Below are 8271 nucleotides of genomic sequence, written 5' to 3'. Positions count from 1 at the left end.
GGGATCACGCCGTGCCTCACACGGCCGGCTCACCCTGACCACTCGCTTCTCGGTGGAACCACCTCCTCCACGCGAATCGCGCACTGCTCGTCGGAATCACGCCGGGCCTCACACGGCCGGCTCACCCTGACCACTCGCTTCTCGGTGGAACCACCTCCTCCACGCGAATCGCGCACTGCTCGTCGGAATCACGCCGTGCCTCACACGGCCGGCTCACCCTGACCACTCGCTTCTCGGTGGAACCACCTCCTCCGCGCGAATCGCGCACTGCTCGTCGGAATCACGCTGTGCCTCACACGGCCGGCTCACTCCGGCTGCTCGGGCACTGCGCCCTTCGCGGGCACCACTCTGCGAGGCCGGCGATTCTGATCGTGGCTCGTCGAAATCCCACCTACGCGCGAATCGCGTGCTGCCCATCGCGGGCACAACCCGATCAATCGCTGCACGGTGGAATCACCTCCTACGCGCAAATCGCGCACTGCGCCCTTCGCGGGCACCACTCTGCGAGGCCGGCGATTCTGATCGCGGCTCGTCGAAATCCCACCTACATGTGGCTACTCAACGAGGCCGGCGAACTCCGCTGCCCGGAATCGCCTCAATGGAGGCTCGCTTGGCACCATGCGAGGACTCGTCGCAGCACGGATGAGTTTCTAAGGACGTCGAGCGGGACCTTCATGGCCTTTCACGACACTCGGGCTTATGCTTATGATAGATGATCGTATACCATGTGTATTCTATATGACTAATATGCTTATGATAGATGATCGTATACCATGTGTATTCTATATGACTAACTATGTCTAAAACTCCGGACAAAACACGGCCCGAAAGCTAAACAAACGAGACGCTACTTCAGGGCGTGATATGTATTCGATCCTTTGACCCGAAAGCTAACAAACGAGATGCTACTTCAGGGCGTGATATGTATTCGATCCTTTGACCCGAAAGCTAACAAACGAGACGCTACTTCAGGGCGTGATATGTATTCGATCCTTTGACCCGACAGCTAAACAAACGAGACGCTACTTCAGGTCGTGCAGTCTATCGCTGCCAAGCATGCTCGCCCTCTCGACTCGGCGTGCTCGCCCTCTCGACTCGGCGTGCTCACCCTCTCGACTCGGTGTGCTCGCCCTCTCGACTCGGCGAAGCCGCACTGGTTCAACGGGCCGAGCTCAACTTTCGGTTTCCCTCGTACGCGGTGCGCCCTAGATAATACTTTCGCTCGTCGGCCGGGTTCGTATTCCGTACTCCGATCTCGAGCCCGCTCGAATGCTGCTGCCCAATGGACGCGAGACTTTAGATTTCGGAGTGCTACTTTACTCCGTATGGGGATACCGCTCAGCTGGAACTCGCCGTCAAACCCGCCCGCACGCGCCCGAACCAATTGATGACGTCATCGACTAAATCACGCATTTGCTTTACAGCACCATTTAACTGTTTCCCGCGCTTGCGTCATCAGAGTTCGTCTACCTGGGTACCTCTACAGATAGCAGAAATACTCAATCTGACCGCCCCTGCCCGAAAGTGCGTGTCATAACGTGGCGGCCTTCGAGGGCGACTAGCCAACATCGCGGACTTATGCCGTTAATCGATAAGGCACGGGGCATTTGGGGGTGCACGGTGACCCCATGACACGGTGACATTGAGCGTTGCGCCCGACTCCCTCGTCTCCTGAGCAAGCCACGTGGGCACCGGCCCGCCGGATCGCCCTTGACTCTGGGCTTGTTGCTTCTAGGACCGGTCTCCTGGCTCGCCTCCACACATTTCGAGACTGCGAGACGCCTCGCCCGGCCGCTGCCTGATTGCGTTCCCTCTGACCCAGACTGTGAAGGTCGCTCGACTTCGGTGCGCGATGCGCGGCTGTTATCTCGCACTTCACGAAGGGGGGGGGGGGGGATGGATGAGTGAGGGGGTGAGATGATGATGATCCATCCATCCGGGCCATCCTCTTGGCTGTCCATCCATCCATCCAGGCCATCCTCTTGGATGATGATCCATCCATCCGGGCCATCCTCTTGGCTGTCGATCCATCCATCCAGGCCATCCTCTTGGATGTCGATCCATCCATCTGGGCCATCCTCTTGGTTGTCGATCCATCCATCCGGGCCATTCTCTTGGATGTCGATCCATCCATCTGGGCCATCCTCTTGGATCCGGGCCATTCTCTTGGATGTCGATCCATCCTTCCGGGCCATTCTCTTGGATGTCGATCCATCCATCTGGGCCATCCTCTTGGATGATGATCCATCCATCCGGGCCATCCTCTTGGCTGTCGATCCATCCATCCGGGCCATTCTCTTGGATGTCGATCCATCCATCTGGGCCATCCTCTTGGATGTCGATCCATCCATCCGGGCCATTCTCTTGGATGTCGATCCATCCATCTGGGCCATCCTCTTGGATCCGGGCCATTCTCTTGGATGTCGATCCATCCTTCCGGGCCATTCTCTTGGATGTCGATCCATCCATCTGGGCCATCCTCTTGGATGTCGATCCATCCATCCGGGCCATTCTCTTGGATGTCGATCCATCCAGCCGGGCCATTCTCTTGGATGTCGATCCATCCATCTGGGCCATCCTCTTGGATGTCGATCCATCCATCCGGGCCATTCTCTTGGATGTCGATCCATCCGGGACGTTTTCCATTTCTCGATCTCGATGTCCCTCCGGGACGGTAGCCGGTATAGCTGATCTTCTCCGTTCCTCTGCGCACTGTGCTGCAGGTCGGGAGATTCTGCGCGCTTCGCTGGGAAGGCGCATTTCGGTCGTTTTGTGCGTCGTCGTAACTGCCATGCCGGTCGTTCGAGCAGCCTACGGAGGGCACTCGTGGCAAACGTTTTGCTTGCAACTATTTGCCGGAGCTTGTAATTCGTACGCGCTGCCGTCAGAGAGCGCTCGGGTCTCGTGATTTCAAAACAGGGGGACTCTGGGGTATCGCGTAACTCTCGTTATGGCTCTCGTCGGTTCTCTCCCTCGGCAATTCCATGACATGGATCTAATGTGGATCGACCATGTACCCTTGGGAGCCAAGGCAGGTACAGACTTACTGTAATGGACTTACTGTAATGGCCTCCTGTCATGTAATCTTACTTACTGTTACAACTCCTAGGCCGGTACAGACTTACTGTAATTGACTTACACTGTCATGGCCTCCTGTCATGTAATCTTACTTACTGTTACAGCTTACTGTAAAGAGGCTTACTGATTTACACATCTTCCACATCGGCCCATCTACCTGTAATGTGTTGCCTTGCGACGAATAGACATGGCTTACTGGTTTACACATCTTCCCCATCAACACATCTGCCTGAAATGCGTTGCATTGCGACGAATGGACATTCGCTCTTCGACAAGGTACACCTTATGTAATGAGTTGCATATCGCAAAGGTACACCTTATCCAGCACATAGGCCTGTGAGACTAGCCTATTGTGACCCACAGGCTCATCGTCTGCCAGTAGCGGACATGTTTGCTACACAGGCTATGAGTGCGCCTAGAGAACATCTGCCGTCCCTCCCTTCGCCTGATACACCCCTGCCTGAAGCGGTGAGGGCACTGAGTTGCCCCTCCGACACCTGCCTCCAGCGGCTACTCCGAAGCAGGGGACTCCGGATTTGGGGACGACGTACCCGGTAGTTTCCGAACCTGTGCTGGCAGGGTAATTCGCCACACTGACCTCTACGGATGGACCGACTGACCTGTACTACTGAGAATAGATTTGTTTCGTATAGCGCTTTCCAGGAAGCCCTAGAGACGCTTTGACAGTGTGCGAAACATAACACAATGGCGCAAAGACAAGAATCAATAGGGATATTTCTTTGACACCCTAATAATGATATAATGACTTCTTCTACCTATTAATGCTGACGCGCGCTCGCTTCCTGCCTAGTGGCAGCATAGTTCTAACGGCGGTGAGAATGTGGTGAAAATGTAAGTTGAACCCAGGTGTGACGCTCACTTAAACCACTGGGCGGTGTCTATAAGACCTCGGGACGTCCGCGACTCGAGGCCACTCCTGCGACTTTATACAAAGACATGTAGAATTGAATGGTACGTACCCACTTATATTCTAGGCTTGCTTGCACTGACTGATATATCCAATCTTTCTCATATGATGCCTTGATCCTGACATATATGTTGCATGGTGTATTTTACAGGATGATGTTACGATCTAATTGAAATTAAACCTATCTATGGGACGAGTTGTGGATTTGGTTGATTTTCACAACAAAAGGCGTGAGAGAGACTCAATAGCCTTGAAGTTACAGGCCTTTGAGAATTCATTTCGTTCTATAAACGGCAACTTTCATCGGATTTTCTTCCCGTTTTTTTTCAACCGAGTCTAAAACTATGTTAGCGACTGTGAAAAATGAAATGATATATCGAATTTTTAATATGTATCGACACGTTGCCGTCGGTGTCATGTTGGGCGGTGTATGATACACCATGAAGCGATTTTTAAAAATATATCTCTGCATTTTCCCGCGTGTGTGGAATGTTCTCAATTATTGCTGACACCGAGTCTAAAACCATCGATAAAAATGAAATCATATGGTGAGTTAGATTGGAGATAAAGGCGTGAGAGAGACTCAATGGCCTTGAAGTTACAGGCATTTGAGAATTCATTTCGTTCTATAAACGGCAACTTTCATTGGATTTTCTTCCCGTTTTTTTTCAACCGAGTCTAAAACTATGTTAGCGACTGTGAAAAATGAAATGATATATCGAATTTGATTTGAAATAAAACTGGGAGAGAGAGCAAGACACCACGGGCATACAAAACAGGCCTCAAAGCTATGCGAGTTAATAAAATGGTGGATATTTGTTTATAATTATATGAAGCCACTCCCAGAATGGGTGGAGCTATGGGTGGAGCTACTCTGCAAACCGAGTAAGCCACACCCCGGACAGACACCCAACAGACAGACAGACAGACAGACAGAATCATCTATGGCTATTATAATATAGATTGGCTAATAAATCGATAATAATTGAATAATTAATCAATTAATTATTTAATTATTGTCGATATTCATGGTGTTTCGATTCATGCTTATTATCGATATTCACGAACAACTCAATTAATTGATGAATCAAAAAATAAAAATAGTTCTTGCCAATACACTTGCCCACTATTGTGCCCAAATTTCAGCTTCCTAGCTCAAAGGATGGCTGATATATCACCCGGACAAACAAACAAACAAACAAGAAAACAAGAAAGAAAACAAACGGAGTGAAAATTGAGTACTTCCTTTCAGTGCGCGTAATCGCCGGCACCCTCGTCGCCTGGTGAAGACGTCATGAAACGCCTGGAGAGGGAATAGGAAAGGAGGGCGAACAACAAAACTTACATTTTTCATCTTCTTGATTTCTTCAGTGCATGTGATTGTGCTGCGGGACAATCCAATGAGCGGTGTACAATTGAGAGCAACAGATAAAGTGTTGAATCATTTTCCAGGCTCCACATGTCTGTACAAAGGGATGCACACTGCAACACAAGAAAGAGCACAATGCACAACAATAAAACACTTGCACAACAAGAATGAGATCACTGTACACACAACAAGAAAGAGATCACTGCACAACAAGAAAGAGATCACTGTACACACAACAAGAAAGAGATCACTGTACAACAAGAAAGAGATCACTGCACAACAAGAAAGAGATCACTGTACAACAAGAATGAGATCACTGCACAACAAGAATGAGATCACTGTACAACAAGAATGAGATCACTGCACAACAAGAATGAGATCACTGTACAACAAGAAAGAGATCACTGTACAACAAGAATGAGATCACTGCACAACAAGATTGAGATCACTGTACAACAAGAATGAGATCACTGCACAACAAGAATGAGATCACTGTACAACAAGAATGAGATCACTGCACAACAAGAATGAGATCACTGTACAACAAGAAAGAGATCACTGCACAACAAGAATGAGATCACTGCACAACAAGAATGAGATCACTGCACAACAAGAATGAGATCACTGGACAACAAGAAAGAGCACACTGCACAACAAGAATGAGATCACTGCACAACAAAAATGAGATCACAGCACAACAAGAATGAGATCACTGCACAGCAAGAATGAGATCACTGCACAACAAGAATGAGATCACTGCACAACAAGAATGAGATCACTGCACAACAAGAAAGAGATCACTGTACAACAAGAATGAGATCACTGCACAACAAGAAAGAGATCACTGCACAACAAGAATGAGATCACTGCACAACAAGAAAGAGATCACTGCACAACAAGAATGAGATCACTGCACAACAAGAATGAGATCACTGCACAACAAGAATGAGATCACTGCACAACAAGAATGAGATCACTGCACAACAAGAAAGAGCACACTGCACAACAAGAAAGAGCACACTGCACAACAAGAATGAGATCACTGCACAACAAGAAAGAGATCACTGCACAACAAGAAAGAGATCACTGTACAACAAGAATGAGATCACTGCACAACAAGAATGAGATCACTGCACAACAAGAAAGAGATCACTGCACAACAAGAATGAGATCACTGCACAACAAGAAAGAGATCACTGCACAACAAGAATGAGATCACTGTACAACAAGAATGAGATCACTGTACAACAAGAAAGAGATCACTGTACAACAAGAATGAGATCACTGTACAACAAGAATGAGATCACTGTACAACAAGAATGAGATCACTGCACAACATGAAAGAGATCACTGTACACACAACAAGAATGAGATCACTGTACACACAACAAGAATGAGATCACTGCACAACAAGAATGAGATCACTGCACAACAAGAATGAGATCACTGCACGACAAGAATGAGATCACTGCACAACAAGAAAGAGATCACTGCACAACAAGAAAGAGATCACTGCACAACAAGAAAGAGATCACTGCACAACAAGAATGACATCACTGCACAACAAGAATGACATCACTGCACAACAAGAATGAGATCACTGCACAACAAGAATGAGATCACTGCACAACAAGAATGAGATCACTGCACAACAAGAATGAGATCACTGCATAACAAGAAAGAGATCACTGCACAACAACAAAGAGATCACTGCACAACAACAAAGAGATCACTGCACAACAAGAATGAGATCACTGCACAACAAGAATGAGATCACTGCACAACAAGAATGAGATCACTGCACAACAAGAATGAGATCACTGCACAACAAGAATGAGATCACTGCACAACAAGAAAGAGATCACTGCACAACAACAAAGAGATCACTGCACAACAACAAAGAGATCACTGCACAACAAGAATGAGATCACTGCACAACAAGAATGAGATCACTGCACAACAAGAATGAGATCACTGCACAACAAGAATGAGATGACTGTTCAACAACAAAGAGATCACTGCACAACAAGAATGAGAAGACTGCACACAAGAAAGAGATCACTGCACAACAAGAATGAGATGACTGCACAACAAGAAAGAGATCACTGAACAACAAGAATGAGATCACTGCACAACAAGAATGAGATGACTGCACAACAAGAAAGAGATGACTGCACAACAAGAAAGAGATCACTGCACAACAAGAATGAGATCACAGCACAACAAGAATGAGATCACTGCACAACAAGAATGAGATCACTGCACAACAAGAAAGAGATCACTGCACACTTTGCACTCTCAGCTCTCTCACACCAAGTGGCTGAAGTCCCCCGAATCGGATGCCCGTCTGCCGGGTGCCAGGTGACGGGCGACTGAGCGATACCTCGACTGCGACTGTAAACTGGTTCTTGGTGCGTCCCTATGTGGGCGTCTCGAACTCAGCAGGTGTCGCACGTTGCCAACCAACCATGAGGGAGAGACGCCTCAGGTGAGAATGAACACCTATGTGCCTGTTTGCGAAATTGCTCGAATAATTCACCGTTGATATCTCAATAATCCCGGAAATGAGCCCAATCACATGGAGAGGAATAGACGAATGAATAATAATTGACGAGTTCCACTGAGCCATGAGCATTGTGGTTTTTTGTAGAAGTTGAGACTCGTATAAGAGCTAAAGTTATAATTTTATATATATATTATATAGGTTATAATTTGATAGAATAATTGTTATAAGGAAAAGTAAGGGGGTTCTTGATGCCAAAATCAGAACCCTTGACAACGTCGAAGACTTTAGGGATTTGTTTTCTTGCTGCAATTTCACCATTTCCTGAAACAAAACTTGCTCTTCTTGAAGTTATCCTTTGATGTTTGAATAATCTTTTGATGTGACAACTCA

General features: G+C 47.6%; 1 protein-coding gene across 1 annotated transcript in view; it reads right to left on the bottom strand.

Annotated features, from left to right (window-relative positions):
- FGF10 (fibroblast growth factor 10) overlaps positions 1-7773 on the bottom strand; it is a 196465-nt gene extending 188692 nt beyond the window's left edge. The window contains exons 1-2 of the mRNA XM_068107050.2: positions 7687-7773; positions 5352-5488 (exon numbers count right to left, since the gene is read on the bottom strand). The gene's annotated coding sequence lies outside the window, so the exon portion shown is untranslated. The remainder of the gene's footprint in view (positions 1-5351; positions 5489-7686) is intronic.
- Positions 7774-8271: the final 498 nt, after the last annotated feature.

This window comes from Myxine glutinosa, chromosome 2 (genome assembly GCF_964187855.1).
Source record: "Myxine glutinosa chromosome 2, kmMyxGlut1.1, whole genome shotgun sequence".
NCBI lineage: Eukaryota > Metazoa > Chordata > Myxini > Myxiniformes > Myxinidae > Myxine > Myxine glutinosa.
Note: the sequence above shows the minus strand (reverse complement) of the source record. Positions and strands in the feature narration are given on the sequence as shown.